The sequence below is a fragment of the Lathamus discolor genome, chromosome 4, assembly GCF_037157495.1.
Source record: "Lathamus discolor isolate bLatDis1 chromosome 4, bLatDis1.hap1, whole genome shotgun sequence".
Taxonomy (NCBI): domain Eukaryota; kingdom Metazoa; phylum Chordata; class Aves; order Psittaciformes; family Psittacidae; genus Lathamus; species Lathamus discolor.
Window position 1 is genome coordinate 78563189 of NC_088887.1, and position 21888 is coordinate 78585076.

At 38.4% G+C, this 21888-nt stretch overlaps 1 long non-coding RNA gene across 2 annotated transcripts in view; it reads right to left on the reverse strand.

Annotated features, from left to right (window-relative positions):
- The window catches only part of LOC136012737 (uncharacterized), a 67866-nt gene extending 46222 nt beyond the window's left edge, over positions 1–21644 (reverse strand). For both annotated transcript variants that reach the window (XR_010611926.1, XR_010611927.1), the window contains exon 1: positions 20535–21644. This is a non-coding gene — a long non-coding RNA (uncharacterized LOC136012737). The remainder of the gene's footprint in view (positions 1–20534) is intronic.
- Positions 21645–21888: the final 244 nt, after the last annotated feature.

Here is a 21888-nt window from a genome sequence, read left to right on the forward strand (position 1 = left end):
TTTATTATCAATTACTTTGTCACAGAAACTCTTTGGCTGCAAAACAGATCAGAAATAGTATCAATTAAAAAAGGGAGATAAAGAGAGTCTTTAATACAGGAGTAAGCTAGTCATGTAAGGTGGGGTCATGTCAATGGTGAAGCAGTAGAATACAAAAGTGAAGATGGGTTGAGAAATGAAGTGTATGGTGGGTTACAGGACCAAGGAGGGACCAATGTGGGCAGTAGCAGTGTGAGATAATATACATCTTTTTAGAACTTTCATGAAGTGTCATCCATAAAAACTTAAGGGGGAGGGGGGATTTTTCATGATACTTGCAATTTTAGGAGATACAGAAAGTAATTCACTTTGGCTGCAATGCAGAGCTAATTTGTTTTTAAAACTTGAATTCAACATATTATCATCTTAAATGCAAACTGACAAATGTCACAACGTGACATAGCAATAAGTTTTAATTTGGGGGCTTCTATGCCTGTGGGTATCTGACAATGTAAATTGTAAATGAAGATATAATTAAACGTACTCAGATAATACACTTCTTACATCAATCTTCTTACACTTTTGAGAAAAAATTTAGATCAGTGTAATGGGAAAGAAAAATATTGCGAGGTTTGATTGGATTATTCCCAGTGTTTTTAATAAGAAAACTAAGTATCTGCCTGTATGTGGGTTTTATTTTGTCTGGGGGTTTCTGGATTGGTTTTTTGGTTAGGCTTTTTGTTTGTTTCATTTTGTGGGATTTTGGTTGGTTGGTTGGTTTTGGGGGTTTCCCCCCCCCCCAAAAAAAAAGAAAAATATTAGATACATTCATTACACTAAATAAAACACCTAGATTTTATTCTGCCAATATCTGTGAAACAGTAAGATATTTTAGTCACACGGGGTTATTAATAATCTTCAATCTTAAACAAGCAACAAAAAAAAAGAATTAGAAAGAAACTTCAAACAGCACTAACTGAAAATTTAAAAACCAAGAAATGCTTAATGTCAAGGCAAATTATGCTCTGCTGCTTCACCGTTTCCATTATCCGAATGGAAAATATCAGCATAGTGATGACTTTCTTGTCTTCTCAAATAGAAACCACAGTCATTGATTTAGAGCCCCAGTTCACTATAGTACAAATAAAATACATTTATATGTCACAGCAGATGTGGTAATAATCATAGACATTTAATAAAATGGTTGTTCCTTAGCTGTTCTCAGTTTCAGATATATTTTTCAAGTAAAACCATGCCTCAATTTTGATTATAACAGTGCTACCACTTTTCTGGAACTATACATTTTTATAGCTGCATTTCTATTTCTTTGCAGGCCTAATGGGCTTGCCATATGATAAATCTGAATTCAGGTTTCTCTGAAAAGTGGGATGAAGTGAATCATGTTCTTGAAAGTAAATTGAGATCAATTTTGTCAAAAGATACATGGTTTTCAAAAAAAAGAATATTCTAGCAAACATACACATACATTCCTTCCATAAGTGTCTCCAGAAAATGAGTTTGCCTTACTTGCCCAATGCTAGCTTTTGCAGGAAGCAATCCTGAATTTGAAACCACAGGGGAATTAACTAATTTTAAAAAGTTGAAGTCCTCAGCTTGCCTTTTATTTAATCTCAATCTTCTCTGATGCTGCACGAGTTGTGCCCCAAAGTTGAGACTTTTTTGCCCCACTGATTGTAAACTGAGCCTAGAGTGATGAGTTCACACAAATATATTTGCATTGTACATGCTAAATATGAAAAAAGCCTTTTTTTTTTTCTGTCAGGATACAGAGCCTGAAACTTTTTATCTTCTCAGTTCCCCATTTGACAGTCCAAGAGAACTGCTTGCCCTGTGTTTGCATGGAGGTTTGTTATCTACAGAAGTTTTGCACTTGGTTTTCTTTAAAAATTTTCAGGCCGAAGTATGTTAGCATTTAATAGGGTGTGTAAGATATTGAAAATAGATACTTGTGGTCTTTTTTTCACATTTATGCTCTTCTAAATAATGAAACAAAACATAATGTTAAGGAGGTATAATCACTGAAACTTTGTTTAAAAAAAAAAAAAATTTTGTATGAAAATTCTCCTTTGGGTTTCATTTTCATAAAAATGTTATTTAGATGTTTAATATGCCACAGCAGATTTCATTTTCTGAGCACTTCTACTATAAATGCTCTGGTTTATTCAATATTAAGGGTCAACCCATTTTACTATGAGCTGTTAATAAATTTCCTTGTGTTTTTTTTTTAATTTGTGACAACTGTGTATGTATCTAATGTGCATGTTACTATTTCTATTACAATTCAGGTATAATTTTTTGAAGAATCAGCTATTTGCAAATACTAATACAATGAAGAATGCAGGCGTGAATTAGTTGTGCTGATATTATCTGACTTGCACTAGCTAAAGAAGATAAACGTTCAAAAAAAGTAATCAAATCTTGCTGACTTCAGAGATAATCATATATGTAATTTAGCACAGGAACAGCCATAGCAGATCAATCCAAAGATTCACAAAGTCTTGTATCTTTTTCCCATCAGTGAATGAAAGCGGGTATTTAAGGAAAGTTACAAGAACAAGATGTAAATGTAAGCTTACTTTCCAAAAAAATATCTTCTGTTTTCAGAAGTCTCTGCTTTAGGAGCTCACTGTACTGTAGTTGAGTTGGGTCAGGCCTGGCCAACAAAAGCATTTGTATACAAACATCAATTAACCCTGTAAGATACAGGAGTACCTTATTTATAAGCATAGACTAGTAGCTTGATTATAAACTATTTGTTAATCACTGAGAAAGCTACGAATTATGAAGAAACTTATCAACAAAGGATGGAAAAGGAACAAAAGATACATGAAAAGTTGACCCCACCGGAGATAAACTTTGGAGGATCAAAGAGAAGATATGGGAAAGTGGTGTGATTACTTATGAGCTAGAGGCCTGAGCTACGTGAATAGAGCTGAGTTAGGTGAACAGATCAATGGAAAGCAGACACATCTGCTGAAGTAAGCTGCAGGTAAACCTTTCCTTCAAGGAAAAGATTATAAACAACTGCTTAATTACCTGTGTGAAACTGACACTGTGATGACAGTGTGTCGTGGGTTTACCAGGAGCCGTTTTGCTCCTTCTTAGTAACTGGTGCAAGCTCTGTGTTTTGACTTCCAGCCTGGGCAGAGAGCTGATAACACCGATTGTTTTTAATTGTTGTTAAGTAATGTTTATTGTGGCCAAGGACTCTGTGAGTCTCATGCTCTGCCGGGGACAAGGGGAGACCGGGAGGAAGCAGAGACAGGACACCTGATCGAAGCTAGCCAAAGAGGTATTCCATACCACAGCACGTCATGCCCAGGGAGGGAACTGGGAGTCACCCGGAAGGGCACACTCTCTCTTCGGGGGGGTCGAACTCGTTTGGCGGTGGTATCGTATTCTCTTGTTATTTTCTCTTATCAATATTATCATTGGTGGTAGCAGTAGTGATTTGTGTTATACCTTAGTTACTGGGCTGTTCTTATCTCAACCCCTGGGAGTTACATTCTCTTGATTCTCCTCCCCATCCCTCCAGGAGTGGGGAGGGTCGGGGGGGGTGAGTGAACGACCTGTGAGGATTGGTGCACGACACAGTGGACGACCTGTGTGGATGCACGACACAGTGCATCACTGTTGCCCAAGAGGAGGGGATGTACTGATTCTGACCAGGAGACTATTCTGTGTTGAGAGAGTTAGCTATCCACACAACAGATAACCTCAGCAGGCTAACATCCAGTGTGGTTTTCAGGCAACACTATGCTGCACAATCATTTGGCTGCAAGATAGCCTCAGCCAGCATATTTAATGGAGAGCCTGCAAGCAGCTCCCACTTGCTACCAGTAACTACACCACCTATATAACTTTGCCTCTACCTAAAAGAGCAACAGGAAGCCCTCATGTGATAATCCCCATTAGGAATAATTGTTTTCTTGCAATAAAGTTATGTAATAGCTAGAATGATCAAAAGGAAGTTCCTTTCCACAGACAGAATCTGTGCAGCACACTGAAACCTTTCCCCTTAACTCACAGAGGTTTGCCTGGGGACCTACAGGTCACAGAGAATAAACAGGGTTGGGGAGGGAGGAGGGAATATATGATGGTAAGCAGTACTGGAACTAGCATTATTCATATTCCTTTCAGTATGACAGTGACTGATTCTTAGTGCAGTTTTCTTAAGAAAATAGCTAATTGATATAAAATTCAGTAAGAAAAAGTTTGAAGCAAACTGAAAATTATTTTCTGTAAAATGTAATTGAAAAATTGCTTCTATTTACATGAAAATGGAATAGACCAAGGCATATTTCTCTTTCCAAAGAGAAAATCCAAAACAGATTTTACTGTTCTTCCTTCCTGGTACTGCATTTATTGTTTTTAAATTGAATTTTTCCTGGTTTTGGTTAACTGCATGGATTCTTTGGAAAACTAGTTACTACAAAGACTGAGGAAAGGTAACCTCATGCCTAGGTAACCAAGACCCATAAAATGAAAATGCAAAGTCAAATGTCTAATTTCTTACAGTAAAAGAATTAATGGAAAAGACCAATGACACTAAGTCAGGGCAATCATTATATCCAAATGAGTGTCTGGAGAGCTGACGTGATGTAAAAATGTGGTTAAGTGTTTTATTAGAGGTTCTGTAAATGTCAAACTCCATAAAAACAAAAAGGTGATATAAAAGAATGGCAGGAAGCAATTCATTAGAATATGTATCCAGGTTATCAAGTTTGAAAACCTTTTTCCAAACATTAAACCTCACAAAATGTTCTGCTAAACAGAAAAAAGGGCCTCTAAATGGAGGTCAGTGCAGACACCCAGCAAGAATTTGACCTCCTTCTACAGGTTTGTAATAGGAACTGTAAAATGAGGACATTATATACATACTTACAGATTCTTTTATTTGCTAAATGTATTATCATAATGCAGTTGATAGCAGTCTTGGAAACAAGAAGGATACGGTTTCTGAAGTTCCAATTTACAAAATAGCACTTCCCATAAATGCATGAAAAGCGTAAAATTGTATTTTCTTATATTCAAGAAATCACCTCTAAAATAACATTGACATTTTTTCTTCTTTTTTTTACGCAGTCACTCTCTTGACTTTGATGCGGATTAGAGATTTTCATTGCTAGTTAATACAGCATTGACAAAAGCCAGCAACTGCCTATGGAATAACTCAAAACAATTCCACTGAGTCTAAAAGTAAGATAAAAGTCAATGGACAGCTCATGAGAATATCTGCCCATAATGTTAATTTACTTGAAGAAAGCTGTCTACAATGTAGTCATTTTCATCAGGATGAGGTGAGTCACATTTTGGCAAGTGACTTTCTCCCCTTCCTATAAATCTGTCCTAGGGTAACAAGCTCAGATGTCTCCAGGAAACATTTACTAAGATGAATACTACCCCATTATTCATAGTTATGCAAAATATACCTGAACTGCATCTGCTTTGCTACTTTCTAATTTTGTTCATGGCAAGTCTCACAGCAAGTGGTGTTTCAAAAAAAAACAACCAGCCTTTTACAAGCAAATATTGTCCTTCCTGCAAACAGTTCTTAGATGAAATAAGGACTGATTTTATTCACAGCTTTTCTTATTGTCCTGTAGAAGCAAATGCACATCATCATGATTTTTTTTTTTTTGTTGTTTTATCACTCATTAATGTTATCCGATTATCCTAGGTTATGGAAAAAAAACAAACCACCAAGCAAACCCAAAGCAAACTGAAGGTTCAGGTATTTTGGTCAGTGAAACGACTTAAACTCATAAAATCACAGAATCATAGAACAGTTAGGGTCGGAAAGGACCTTAAGATCATCATGTTCAGGCATGCCTCATACTAAACCATGTCACCCAAGGCTCTGTCCAACCTGGCCTTGAACACAGTCAAGCACGTAACATTCACAATTTCTTGGACAACCCATTCCAGTGCCTCACCACCCTTATAGTGAAGAACTTCTTCCCTGTATCTAATCTGAACTTCTCCTGTTTAAGTCTGAACCTGTTACCCCTTGTCCTGTCACTACAGTCCCTAATGAAAAGTCCCTCCCCAGCATCCTTATAGGCTCCCTTCAGATACTGAAGACTTCATTGCTTTTCAATTTGATGCACAAATTCAAATGCAACACAAAATAAGACTAGTCCATAGTCTAAACTGATTCTCCCGATGTGCCAATGAGGAACTGATTTTTTCTGATGTAATCCCGTGGTTCTTTTTTACTCTATTTCCCCAACAACATCCTACTGACTTTAACAGTTAAAGCCAAGCATATGATTTAGCACATCTAAATCACCTCATGGAAATCTGACATATTAAATTGGTTATCCAAAACTACTACATTTTAGACTCCTTTTAAGCTCCATACAGAACAACCAACACCTCCAAATCTGGTTCATCTGCCTTTACAAGAGATGCTCTCAACAGCTGATACACCAATCAACCTTTTAGGGGCCTATTTCTCTACTGATTATATGAGGAAAATAAAATCACATACTCAAACTTAAGTCTGAAATGGCTGGAGGTAGGCAAGATGAGCCCTGCATACTGGAAGGGATTATGATTCTTTAATGCTTTCTCACTCCAATTCCCTCACCTTGATGCAAGGGAAAAGGGGTAGAAGAGAGGATGCAGAATTTTCAGGAAGGACAGAAGCTGTGGGCTCTGAAGTTTGACAAAAGCAAGCTTTTCAGTTTGACTGAAAGAGACTGCAAGAGTTAAAGAGAGCAGTTTTGACCTAGACACCGCAGAGAATAGTGATAATTGCAAAGTAATTATTTTTTGCTTAACTGAAAAAGGAACAGACAAAATGGAAACTGAGTCAAGACAGGACTTGGTTTAGGATTTTCTTCTTTATGATTTGTATTTCATTCTGAGAAGAGAACACAAGCCAAAATGCAAATACAATTTGTCAAATAATTTTCTTTATGTATGAGAATATAAATATTGCATTCTTCTGTAGGCTGCTAATGGAATTCTCCTGTAATGTCTGCCTTGAATTAGAAGAGTTAGTTTTCTTAATTATAGATATGTCAGTCCACAACCACAATTTCATGAGTCATTAAAATATTGCAGAAACTTCCATAATTCCCTTGTTCTTTTTTTTGAAGTCCAGCTACAGTATACTAGGTTAATGAAACTGGCTGATCTCTCAGTCTCAGAATTCCTTACAAGCTGCACTCTTATGATTATAAAAGAACAGTCGCAATGTGGTGAAGTTTCAAATTTATATTCACAATAAACAGAAAGATGTTCTGATACAGATGGAGATAAGGTCCTTTCCCATTTTGAGGGAGCACTGAGACTTTGAAATCTACCCAGTTATCCCTCCTCCTCCCTTTTTGTGGAATTTTTACCCTTTGTTAAATACTTTCCCTGAGGTGCCACTATCCTGCCTAAGGGGCTTAGCTGTATCCTATGGTGGGACCACTGGATCTGGCTGAAGCCACCTCTGTCCAATATGGGGCAACCCTGGCCTCTTATCACAGAGGTCACCCTTGCAGCCCCCTTGCTACTAACACCTTTGCACCTGCACCCAACACAGCATTGCGGTGGTATTTGTTCTTCCTAAAATCTTAGAATAGCTGTGTAGTTTTCACGTTAATAAAAAATCTAAAACCCTGACGATCTGAAAGTCCAATCACTGAATTTTTAGATTTTTCTGTTTTATATACTTTTTCACTATGGGTGTATTTATATAGTAAACAAGGACTTGAGTTGGCCTATTTGTATGTTTGGGTTTACTTTTTGTAACATACTTGCTGTATTTTGCCCTGTTAATGAAAGCAAGGTCAAATTATGCACATACTCTGGCTCAGAAGTGTTGTAGTGTGTGCTGATCTTTAGCTTCTGTGGAAATGGATGTCCATCAGGCACTGATGCCAGTTACCTGTTTTAGCTGACCTCAGACTCCTACCTGACGTCAATTTCACCTCAGTGCTTGCTGGTCTGTACAACTGCATAACTGTTGCAGGCAAAGAACAAGTACCTATTATATTCATTGTTGTCAGTTTATGCACAGGAGCATAACGAATGGATTAAATTTTCCAGAAGCCTAAGGCCATAAAGAGGTTAACTATAACTAATGCTAGTCATCATGCACTGGGATGCATCTGAATCTGTTTAGCAAGTCAGATTATATAATTTTTTTGTCAAGCTGTTGCTATGTTACCTCATTTTATGTACTACTATGCAATTCAGAAATATAGTCAAACTGCAGATAAAATTTACTGTGTCAAACCTCCTGCTGAAAAAAAAACATCAGAGATGAAGTTATTTTTACTGTTCCCCAGTACAATTTGTTTCCACTTGAATTATGGAAACTGACACTCATTTTTTTCCCCCAGATTTCATAATAATGCAACTTATTAGACACTTTACCCTAAAAGCAAACCCTAAAGACTTATTTGTCTTTGTTTCTACTTAGTTAGAGAAAGAACAGACTTTTAAGTCCCACAAGAAAGATCCTGCAATAGAAATGTCACCTACGACTTCAGCCATGAACAATCCAGGAAAATTGAGACTAATACATTCTTCTGGTATCTCTGTTCCTTGCATATCAACATAATGATGCCTCACGGCAAGTAATGTAACAGGTTGCTGATATGCTAGGAGAGAAGCTTACATATATCCTGTCTTTAATCATTCATCACTGCTACTCAGTTTATTTCTGTATCATGCTCTCACCTATATCAAGATAACAGAATATAAATAATCTATAGGACTGCAGTGGACTTGATGCAGAAAACATCAAAACAGCTTCGTCATTGCAATTTCCAGGAAATTATTTTATTTTGAAGAAGGTGAGACCTGGGTCGGAGCAATCCCAGGCACAGCTACAGACTGGGCAGAGAAGAGATTCAGAGCGGCCCTGCAGAGAAGGACTTCGGGGTGCTTGCTGGTCGATGAGAAAATGAACATGAGCCGGCAGTGTGCGCTCGCAGCCCAGAAAGCCAACCGTATCCTGGGCTGCATCAAAAGGAGTGTGACCAGCAGGTCAAAGGAGCTGATCCTGCCCCTCTCCTCTGCTCTTGTGAGACCTCACCTGGAGTGTTGTGTGCAGTTCTGGTGTTCTCAACATAAAAAGGACATGGAACTGTTGGAACAAGTCCAGAGGAGGGCCACGAGGATGATCAGGGGACTGGAGCACCTCCCGTATGAAGACAGGCTGAGGAAGTTGGGGCTGTTCAGCCTGGAGAAGAGAAGGCTGCGTGGAGACCTAATAGCAGCCTTCCAGTACCTGAAGGGGGCCTATAGGGATGCTGGGGAGTGACTCTTTGTCAGGGACTGTAGTGACAAGACAAGGGGTAATGGGTTAAAACTTTAACAGGGGAAGTTTAAATTGGATAAAAGGAGGAAATTCTTTCCTGTTAGGGTGGTGAGACACTGGAATGGGTTGCCCAGGGAGGTTGTGAGTGCTCCATCCCTGGCAGTGTTCAAGGCCAGGTTGGATGAAGCCTTGTGTGGGATGGTTTAGTGAGAGGTGTCCCTGTCCATGGCAGGGGGCTGGAACTAGATGATCTTGAGGTCCTTTCCAACCCTAACTATTCTATGATTCTATGATTCTATGAAAAAAGGGGAGTAATAAGTGAGAAACTTACTGATGACATCCTATATGTGTGGTTTGCCTATACAGTTAGAAAAAACAAACAAATGAACAACTTTCAAGTTCTAAGGAATATCTGCAGAGTGATGCAGCGGGAAAAAAAAAGCATAGTGACATTCTACAAGATAGAAACAGCAAATTTATTGGGGGGGGGGAGCTAAAAAAATTTATAGTAGGAAGAACTGGTAAAACCAAAAACTTCACAGTGAAGAAAAAAAGCTGGAAATGTATGCAGACACAAGAAGAATTTTTCACCAAGTGTAGACAACTGCATAGTAGACATCTCTGTCTAAAGTAGCATATTGGTTTTGGCTGGGCTAGAGTTACTTTTCTTCATAGTGCTATGTTATGGATTTGTGATGACAACTGCGTCAGTAACACAAGTGTTATTACAGAGAAGCGGTAATGGGCTTCAGCTACTCATGGGACAAAACTGGACAAAAGAGGAAAACTTTTCACAGTGAAAACCAGGCATTGGAATAATCTACCAGGGAGAAGTGGTGGATTCCACAACCCTGGACATTTTTAATGTCTGGCTGGACAAGGTGCTGGGCCATGTAGTCCAGACCATGCCTCTGCCTGAAAAGTTAGACCAGATGATCCTTAAGGTCTCTTCCAATCTGATATTCTACGATTCAATGTTTAGCTACTGCAAAACATTCCATATACAGTATCCAGGCCTTTGATGCTCCTCACACTTCCCAACCAAGTGAGTAGAGTAGGGCAACAAGAAGTTGGGAGGAGACATAGCTGGGACAGCTGACCTCAGCTTAGCAAGGGATATCCCACACTGTATGACAGTGTGCTTAACAACAAAAGGGGAAGGGGAAAGAAGGAGCAAGCAAGGGGGAGCATTCAGATTTATGGAGTTTGCTAAACTAACCTTCACACATGATAGAGCCTTGCTTTCCCAGAGATGGCTGAACACCTGTCTACATGCCAATGGGAATTAGGGAATGAATTCCTTATTTTGCTTCACTTACTCATGCACCTTTTGTTTTTCCTATTAAACAGCTTTCATTTAAACCCACAAGTTTTCTGAATTTTACTATTCCATGCAATGAGTGAGTGGCTGTGTGGTGTTTAGCTGCCTTGCTGAGGTTAACCCAATGCGCAGTCACTCCAGCCTCTCATAAGAAAATGTAAAGGAACAGATACCTGTCTGTGATTCATCGAAAACAGGTGCATTCCACTGTTCTGGTGAATTATGTCTGAACATTATGAATAAGGTGGCCAGTTCAGATGTGGGCAATAAATACTGGTGAAATGAACTCTAACCAGAAGGCATGAAAACAACAGCACACTCAGGAGAGTAAAGCAAACATTATGCACTGAGCCTTGTTAAGTCTTCTGAGTTAGCTCTCTAAGGTTAGCTCTAATTAACTATGACTTATTTAATTATATCCAAGCAACACATGTAACCCTTGAAATATTGTCAATGCTGGCATGACAAAATTTTTCCTTACCTAAAAAAGATAAGCTTCTTTCTGAACTTTATGTTTCTGTGTTGTTTTACTTCAGTATCAATCACTGTAGTTTGTGCCATATTACAATTATTGTTACTGAAAAAAAAAAGAAGGTTGTTCTATTTGACCCACATATGAGCATTCCAAGTATCCATGGGTCTGGTGCAGCAGTCTGAAAATAAAACTGTACGTGACAAAGTTACAAGGAATTTCTATAGAACTGTAGTGATTAAGTGCCAGACAAGCCACAAAGGGGACAATAAAAATATAATGCCAGGTCAGCTCAATATTTCTCAGTGGTTCATGGAAGTTTATGAGGAATGAACAGAATGTATTTTGTAATCACCGCACAAGTGATTATTTCAATGCCACACATTCTCAGTAATGAAGAAGAGCATAGAAATATTATACTGATGTTAAGAATAAAAGGGGGAGATTATCTCTTCTGAAGATCATTATGATTGAAGACTGAATACACTAAATTCTGTAGCAAGCTTGTTTACTGGAGAGTAAAAGAAGGCCAACAGGTATAAGTTTCAACTTCTGCTTAACACAAGTACTCTGATCTTAAATGGTATAAGCTTTTCTACTTAGCTTCCCTTACACGTATTTTTATTAAAATGGAATTTCATTCATCATCTTCCATGTCACTCTTTAAAAATTACAACCAATAACATTTTTCTGTTTATACATTTTGTTTTGAGCAAAAGGAATTTTAACCTTTCCCTTAAATATCTTGTTTTTCAAGATCAAAGAATGATGGTAATAACATCAATGAGAAAAAGTATATAAAAGATCTCTGAGAATTCTGTCATAATGTCAATAGCTCCAGAAGATCAATGCAAGGGTAGGGCAGTAAAATAAACAGGTACTCCAGTTTTGAAACATTACTGCAGCTTCCTATAAAACTTTGAGAAAATGAGCTCCTCAAACAAACCTATTAATCCCAGTAGACTTTGAGTGCTAGTGTTTTAGTCTGAAGTTACAGGGAATTTTGAAGGGAATTTGAACGAAGTTATTTACTCAGGACTGCAGGAAGATGATGACTACATAACCACTGGAGGCCCCTTACAACCTGAATTATTCAGTGATCCTATGATGAATACCATCAGTAGCATATTGTGAAGGAGAATTGTGACAAATACTGACAGAACACCTCTACTGTGCTCAAGGCCTCATTTAGTACACTTGGGCTATTGTAAGAGTAGGAAATTCTTACTTTGCTCTCAATTCAGGAAAGACTACCAAAAAACAAACTAAAGGACATTAAGATTTGAGCATGCTTTTTCTGTTTTTCAATTCAGTTTGACATCAGTTTTCAACAGCATACATATGAATTGAGCTCTGCTATTCTGCCTTCTCTTGTTGCTCAGTCTCACAAAAGTCTCCAGCAGCACAGATAGTCTGGGCATGAATACTATTCTCAGTTTATTCTCTCCAGGGCTTCACTTCACTAATCCTTCAGTGAAATTGGCTGGAGGGAAAATGAACTCATCCCATATACACCTTCTGTCCTGAAGGAAACAGAAAGTGACGTTGGATAGTCTTGTTGCTGTTCCCTCACGGATCCTGTTCACCCACTCACTGCTATTTGTGGTGATGGATGATCTGGCACCCCCTGAAATCTCTTCTTCTATCTTCCCCTATAACAAGAATTCTAGGCTCTGCTTCCCAGGACATGTTTGCCTCACTAACTTATAGTTGATTTTGGCGTTCCCAGTAAATGAAGTTTTAGTTTTCTTAAAAGCTTGTGACGTATTTTTAATTTAAATGCAGATTTTTCACTGCTGTCCCTTACCTTGTGCCTTCTTACTAGGTATGTTGTGTGGAGTGCTACAGAAGGGATCAAGGACTGCAAAGATTCCATGGCACTTCAGAAGCTGGCAGCGCACCTCAGAAATACTATCTTGTTATGGGAAGAAAAGTTGCAGATTTTTCTTGTGCAGGGTGGGAGGATGGAAAGCTGTTTTTTTTTAACTGACTCTGGAGCAGAATGTGTGAGATGCGAGAAGCTAGGAAAGTGTAGTCTTCACAGGGCATTTCAGCCAGAAGCTGAGGCGTATAACCAATGATCATTTCTCACAGGAACTGTAAAAGAAAAGGAATGTAAAGAAGTCAGAAGTTTTTGCTTCGTCAAGGGAGAAGCTTGGTTTTCTTTGGCAAGAGTGATGAAAACTTGTTTTCTGATCTTCAGGGCCTAATTAGCTGGAACTGCTTACTTAGCCATTATGAAGTTTTTTTAGCCCCCCAGAGACAGACAAACTTCAGCATTTTCCCACCAGCTCCTAAAGAACTGCAGAGCAAACAAATCTTTCCTCATTCTCCCTGTTGTTTTCTCCTGCTTGGCATGCTGTAGCCATTTTACCAATACACTTTTCCCCAGCTAACTGCTTGGTCCTATAAGTAAGCTGTCTTTTTCTGCTGAGACAGGAATTTCAGATACACGCCACCTTGCAGAAAAGGTCAAAAAAGACAAAGAGAACCAGGAAACACATCATCAGTTACTATATCTATGCAAAAGACTGGTAGATATGATTTGGTTATGAAGAGGGAAAATGAAGCAGGGGGGGAACAAACGAAGAGAGGCAGGTATTGGCAATCTGTTGCCTTTATTCACCCTATGATATTTGCCAATAGTTACATTTCTCAAGTCCCGTTTAGTCCCAACCTGGATATCCAGCATTTCTGTGTACCCCCTTTGAAAGACAGTACACAGAAAAAGGTGTGGCAGATACAACAATCTTAATCTCTTGCATGCATGGTCACCAAAAATAAAAAATGCTTTTTTGTTCCTGCCTCACTTTAACCATCACAGGAATAGAGCAGAGAACAGCAGCTACCTATAAATGAGACTGTTAGGAATTTATTTGTCTACCATGTTACACAAGCAATGCCACAGAATCATTGAATAACTGGGTTTGGAACACACCTTTACAGTTCATCTGGTCAAACACCCACTCACCAAGGATGGAGACTAAATGATCTAATGGGCAGTCTCTCTAGTGTTTTACCATTCTCATGCAGAAAAATTTTTCCTGCTACCTAATAGAAATTTCTATTGATACAATCACCTTTCGTCCTTTTATTGCACACCTCCAAAGAGATAATAGTACCACTGCCTCTATACAACAGATATATAAGTATCTTCTTTTTTTATGAGGTTGAGCAAAACCATCTTCCGCATGTGCTTCACTCTTTGAGCTGGGATGCCAGCTCTCTGCTGGACTCACTCTCATACATCAAAGTTTTTGCTTTACAGAGAAACCTCATCTGGGCCAGATATGGCCTTACAAATGCTGAGCAGAGGGGAAGAATTACATCCCTCAACTTCATTATCAACACTCTTCCTAATACACTCCAGGAATCTGCCGGCCTTCTTTTACGCAAAGACATTGTCCTGAATCATTCTTCACTAAGAACCCCAGGCATCCTGTGAAGTGTTTTCTATGCAGTTGGTACTATCTTGTTATTCTGTCCCAGATGCAAGACTTTGCTTCTGCTTTTGATAACTATTCCTGATTTTATTTGCATTTGGTCTTATCTATCATTTGGTTTTCTGCCAACCAAAAGGACATTCAATGTCCACGTCACATGCTGCCAAGAGTTCAGCTAAATCAGACACAAGCTTCACTGTTGTTCCGTTACAGCCTAATAACTCAGCAGTGTAAACTATATGCAAGACCTGTGACAGTGGTAACAGGTACCTGAATGCTGAAAGTGTACCTGTGAGAATAAAGGTTCTGGTTTCATTAGGCTTCAAGTGTCCTTTCTGTGAGGCACCCATTAACATCTATTAATCTACCAGTTTGTTCCACTGTGATGAGCATACAAATGACACCAGAACCTAAATAATCATATATATGAAGTGCAGTCTGGGCCCCATCGACATTTCTCAAAGCGTAGGAATGCTCAGAGAATAAAGGCAATAAAGCTCTCATCAACATTTAATGCTCCAAGAACAGGGCTTGGATGATGCAAAGACTGTGATCATTACTTCACTCAAGGCATTCTTGCTCATTCCAGACTGGCTTCTTATTACATTGTTGTTCACCAACACTACACATTAACAATGTAAATTTAGGAAAAACTAGCGATCCAAAGAGTACTGCAAAATGAAACATTAAATGCGCTGACTAGTGATGACAGTAAAACTAAGCAGCACGCTAGCAGAAATAGAATGGGAAAATTTCTTCTCTAAAGGAAAATTAATTGAATCCCATATATTTGGGATTTACTCAGCTATTCCTAGAGAGGAAATAATTCACATTCAGATTTCCTTGTTTCTTTGAACACAGTGTGATTACTTTTGATTACTGTGTGCTGTGAAGATATTCCGGAAAATGCCATTAAACTGATGGGAATACTTATCTCCAACATCCATTCAAATTTTTAAATCCATAAGCTTTGATTTCCCTTTGGTATTTGAATACACAGAACAGAATCTTTCTAATTCAATCTTTTTTACTGAAGCACTAGAAATATAACAATCTATCTGTATTTGATGCAATTCTATAAAGAGGTTGAATAGAAATACTTCTTCAAATTTCTTTTTTTGCACTCCCATTTTCCTGGCCATTTCTACTGATTTCAGCTGGGATAGTGTTAATTTTCTTTGTAGTAGTTTGTATGGTGCTGTGTTTCTAAAAAGCCAGCATCCACTTCACATATTCAAAACACTGAAATGATGGCAAGAACACAGTCTCTGTCCAGAAAAAGCAGGTGAATCATAGTTCAAAGTGTGAGGTTTCTCTTGTACAAAGCTAAATTACTTAGTGGCTACTAATCATAGAATCATGGTCATGGTGGTAACATTTTGTTTTTCTTTATTTGCATTGTTTATTGTTATCTCAACCCACTTCTCTCCATCTCCTCTTCATCCATGGGAGGGGAGAGGAGAGGATAAGCAAGCATCTTCATGGTATTTAGTTGCTGGATGGGCTTAAACCATGACAATAAGGTTCCTGTTAACCCACTCTTGCAGCTATACCTATCTTCCTGGACGGTGACTCTCCATTCTTAATTGTCCACTTCCCCACCTAGTTTGGTATCAAATGGAAAACTTCACCCATCACCAGAGTACAACTAACCCTTCTTCCAGATCATTTATGAAAGTATTAAATAGCTTTGGTCCTCATATCTATCTCTAAGGAACCCCTCTACTGACAGGTCACCAGTTTTAAAACCACCACTACCCATTGCATGCAGCCTGTCAGACAGTTTCACACCTACTGCACAGATCACTTGTCCAGACCATAAGGTGACAGTTTCTCTAGGAGAAGGCTCTGGGAAACCCTACTGAAAGCCTTGGAGAAATCCAGGGAGGCAATTTGCATTGCTCACCCCACATCAACAGAGAAGGTTACTTTGTCCTAGAAGGCAGTCAAGTTTGTCAAACGTCTGAATCCCACCATTTCTTTATGCTTCAGTTACTGTTTACTCAATGTAAATAAAACACGTAAGATGTCCAAGGAACAGGGACTGGAATCCAGAATTCCTATGCAACTTATACCCTACATACTGAATCAAGAGCTTAACCTAAATTTTTTGCGAAGAGTTTTTCTCTCTCCTGTGTATTTACACCAAGAGAACAGCCATGCAGCCTAGCTTATGTTACTCTCCTGGGAAGAGATGTGAATATGCATTTTTGCAAAAGGAAAAAAAAAAAGAAAAAAAAAAACCACCACAAAAAAAAGAAAACAAACAACCAAACAACAACAAAAAAAACTCAAAGAAACAAAAAAACAAATACAGAAGATTTGTTTTCTGCTGGAAGATGTGTGCATCCACATACTCCAGAAAGCAACCATGTTGTGCACCTTCAGCCTTGACTTAGAAAAGAATTAGGAATTAGCTTTAAGAGCATAAGTAGTGTGAGTATGGGACCAATAGCTTCATGCATTAAAGACCAAATTTCACCTTCTGGATCACTAAATCATCAATAGGAAATTCCAAAAAGGACTCCCCATAATTTCCATGTGAAATACTTGAAACATAGATGTCTGTAATTTGCCTGATCAAATCTTACAGGACTCTTTGGCTAGAGAAATTTGTGATTAGACAGAAAACTTCTCAATCTGTCTCACACTTCCCAGGTACTAGAACATAGCATGATGCTGACTATCATAGCATGATGCCAGTCTATCAATTTCTTTTTCAGGATTACTTGGTTAGTATAGAATTCCACAACTTATTAGCCCATTTCTTTGCTTATGTTTCAGTCTTGTTTTAGTCCCTACAGGCTCTCCAAGACACAGTAGTTAACTTAAAAATTATACAATCTGAGAAAGATGGTGGGTTTTGTTGGGGCTTTATTGATCTTTTTTTTGTTGTTGTTCAAGTTTAGTTTAAAGACACCCTGCTAAAAGTCTATACATGGAACACACAGCAAATAATTAAAGAGTATTTTTCAAGGCTGTGCAGCATCCATCTGATTTTGGAGTACTTTTTCACAGGACAACTGTAATCACACTTTCTGTATATAACAGAAGTTCATTACCATACTTTAGGGAGAAAGAACAGACAATTTCAAAATCTTGTTTGAAGAGGGATTCCTCATAATAAGTTAATTAATTTGGATTAATTATTTTTACTTGTAAGAATGTACATTTTGAGTCCAAATTAGTCAACTTTTTCATTTGAGTCACTGGATCATGCAACATTCTTTTCTACTCTTAAACTGAAGATCTATTTTTCATCACATTTCCCCATCACCATTCATAAAGATATGGCAATTCTAAATATCTGATGTGTTCTAATATTTTTTTGTCATACATAAAAACTGTAGATTTTGATAAGCCATAAGTGATCATGAATAATTTAATAAACTTTCCAAGAAACAAGAAGTAAAATTATTCTGGACAGGCGGACAGCCTAGAAGAGCTTGTTGGTGCTTATTCCTAGGAAGATGCTAAACAAAAGCAGCAGGGCAGCTTGTTACAGTGACTGATTGTAAGTGTTGACAGATGCTGGAAATCAGTGGGAGGACATTTCAAGTGGGTTACAGGTACAGTAATGAGAAGATAAAATGGGATCAGAGAGGGTGTAACATCATGTCTCCACATGGCCCCTGACATAAAGTGAGGAGAGCAGGAAGACTCCCGTAAGAAATAAGAGTGACTCCTGTTGAAAAAATGGATAATCCTGCAGAATCAAAGCATTTGTGCCCCATCAGTGCTCCAGGGGCTTAGTTGAAATTGCTCCATTTTGCACAAACAATAAAATATTTCCTGGCTACAAAATACCCATAAAGCAAAGAAGGTACAGGAAAGGACTGGATGTATGAAGAACAGTCTGCTATAGGTGAATATCAGGTTTGAAATCGTCTAAGGAACCTGAAAGGTGCACAAGTCCATGGGACCTGGTAAGATGCATCAGCAGGTACCAAGGGAAATGGTACATGCAGCTGCCAAGCCATTAGCCATCATATTTGAAAAGTCAGTCTAGTGAAGTTTTTGCTGACTGGAAATGGGGAAATATAGCCTCCATTTTTTAAAAAGGGAAAAAAGGGAAAACCCAGGCCACTCAGTCTCACCACAGTGCTCAGCAAGACCATGGAGCAGATCCTCATGGAAAATATGCTAAGGCATATGGACAATAAGGTGGTGATTTATGATAGCCAGCATGACTTCCCCAAGGTCAAATTGTGCCTGAAAAGTCTGGTGGCCTTCTACAAAGGGGCCATGCTGTTGGTGGATACGGGAAAAGCAACTCACATCATATACCTGGAGCCTTGTGCAAGGGACGATTTACAAGGGCATGTAGGGAAAGGACAAGGGGCTATGTCTTTAAGCTGAAAGAGAGAAGATTTAGATTAGACTTTAGGAAGAAGTTCTTCATTAGAAGGGTTGTGAGGGGCACGTACAGGTTGCCCAGAGAATTTGTGGCTGACCCATCCCTGGAAGTGTTCAAGGCCAGGTTGGAGTGGATGGTGTCCCTGCCAGTGACAGGGGGGTGGAAGCAGATGATCATTAAGGTCCCTTCCAACACAAACTATTCCATGATTCTGTTGTATGAAAATGAAATATAATTAGCTGGTCAACAGGAATGCTATTAGATTATATTGTTTGCTCATTTCATCCTTATCTTGTACTGGCTTTCATGAGCTTAAAGTACAAGGCGTTTGTGCTAATATGATGCTTTGATACATATCAAATTAATTTTAACAGATAATAATTTATTATTGTATTAGGCTCTTTATGAAGTCGGTGTTACATCAATGATAAAAACAATTTAATATTTTACTCTTCTTTGAATGTGTTGGTGAATATAGGAGATTTTCACATGCAAGTGATGTGGTTTTGTTTGGGGGTTTTTTGGTTGTTGCTATTTTATGGTTTTTGTATGATGTTGAATTTAGGAACTATACCTTAGTTTTTATAAATAGAAACATTTGTAAGTTTGAGAGTGAGTTTTTTTTTTTTTTTTTGGGGGGGGGAGATGGTTTTGGTTTATTTTTCATTATATTTATGCCAATAGTTTTGTACCATTTTATTTCTAGAAAGAGTTTTGATGGTAAATGCTATTCACTGAGGGGGAGACGGGACGAACAACACTAAAAACCACGCCAATAATCTAGTACACCAAATATCAAGTTTTAAAATTCAGCTATTTGTACGGATTACTTGGCCATCTGAAATAATCCATATAATGAATGTCTAGTCTGAGAGCTACAACATTCTGGTAAAGCAGGTTAGAACACCACCTCAAACAAAACACTTTTGATAAGACCTGTTGTTGTGGTTTAAACCCAACCACAAAAGCTCGTTCACTCACCCCACTCCCCCAACCCTCCCCACTCCCGGAGGGATGGGGAGGAGAATCAGGAGAATGTAACTCCCACGGGTTGAGATAAGAACAGCCCAGTAACTAAGGTATAACACAAATCACTACTGCTACCACCAATGATAATATTGATAAGAGAAAATAACAAGAGAATACGATACCACCGCCAAACGAGTTCGACCCCCCCGAAGAGAGAGTGTGCCCTTCCGGGTAACTCCCAGTTACCTCCCTGGGCATGACGTGCTGTGGTATGGAATACCTCTTTGGCCAGCTTAGGTCAGGTGTCCTGTCTCTGCTTCCTCCCGGCCTCCCCTTGTCCCCGGCAGAGCATGAGACTCACAGAATCCTTGGCCAGAATAAACATTACTTAACAATTAAAAACAACCGGTGTTATCAGCTCTCTTCCCAGGCTGGAAGTCAAAACACAGAGCTTGCACCAGTTACTAAGAAGGAGCAAAATGGCTACCGGTAAACCCAGGACACCTGTAAATATGGGATCAGATACTTGTATTTGAGTCTTTCGGTCTGGTATTTTATAAAAACAGATCTTTCAATTCATAAAAATCAGTCCTTTTTTATTGTTGTCTATTTTGTCTTTACATTGTTAGTATCTGATCTATATTTACTTTCCTGTTTTAAAAAACAGGAAAAAAAAACTTATTAAGAGAATTAAGCATTTGTCTTACCTAATTCTGTAAGTTATTTGCATCTTCTGTCTTTAAGACATGTGCCCACTGAGCTGAACATCCTAGTGAAATAAAGGCATAGAAAAGTAAGCTCCAGTAATAAACACTGTCTACATGACAGTTTTCAGTTTTTCTCCACTTGCTTCACAAAGGACATTATTTGAAGTCCTGTACCCAGTCTGTTACTGTATTCCTATGGAAGACAATTATCTTAGAAACATTCCCCCCGAAATATTTAAAATTTCCATGTACTGCAGCGAGCTTAATACTAAATTCCTATTTCATATTTAAATACTATTTGCAGAATTTTCGTATTCTTTTATTGTTTGTTTTGAAACATCAAGTTCTAGTGTAAAAGATGAAAATATCCAGTTCCTTTTTTCAAGGTCATGAGCCCTGTCCAAGGTTCCTGAAAGCTAAAAAACTGGCTCCTAGAATTTTTAAAGGCATATGTCCAGCTAATATAGCATGCTGTAAATGTAGTCTTTATGTCAGGAAGCATCATAAAAGCAAGGAAGGATCTTATGCCATAAACCTTTTGGTAGGAAACCAAATGCCTTGGTCACCCTCTACTGCAATCTACTACTGTTTTTTTTTTTTTCCTCTTCCCCTTTGTGATAAAAAAACTAAAGTACCTTATGCAATCCTCTTTCTCCCCCCCCCCCTTTTCTTTTTTAATTGCTTTATAATCTATTATATGCAATTACCAGCAGTTTTCTCTCTCCCCCGACGGTGGTACAGTTTCAAGGCAAGTGCATAATGAATTTACACATTGTTTCATTGATATATAAAGCTTTCCTCATGAAAATGTCTATTTAAGAGTTACTTCAGTACACTGAACTAATGCAACGGAGAAATAGGTACCCCAGTTTTAACTGTCAGACCCTTCTGAACAACACATGATCAATATGTTAAGTTCATTCCTGTCGTGAAAGGAAGACTTGGACGACTCAATATGAGTTAACAGCAAGCTTCCTTTATTGGGCTTCTACCTTCGGTTAATATAACAGCAAATATGCAAATACTAGGCACTTGATTGGTTCTGGCACAAATAAGGCATTGTGTAAGCTCTACATTCTTGCAGCTACACCGTGCACCCCCCCACCATCCTCCTTCTCATGCACTTATCGTTTAGTGTGCTTGGCTGTGATTGGTCATAGTATGTTGCTGTTTGCCGGTGTCCTTCAGTTCCTCATTATCTGGCGTGAGAAGTCTGCACCATGTTCTACACAGATGTCTTGTTTCAGCTCGCTGATGGGAATGTGACCTTTTGACCTTTTTCGACAAGCCAATCCTCCACACATTCCTCTATGGATGAAACTTCAAAAATTCATCTGAAAAAAAAATCAGATGA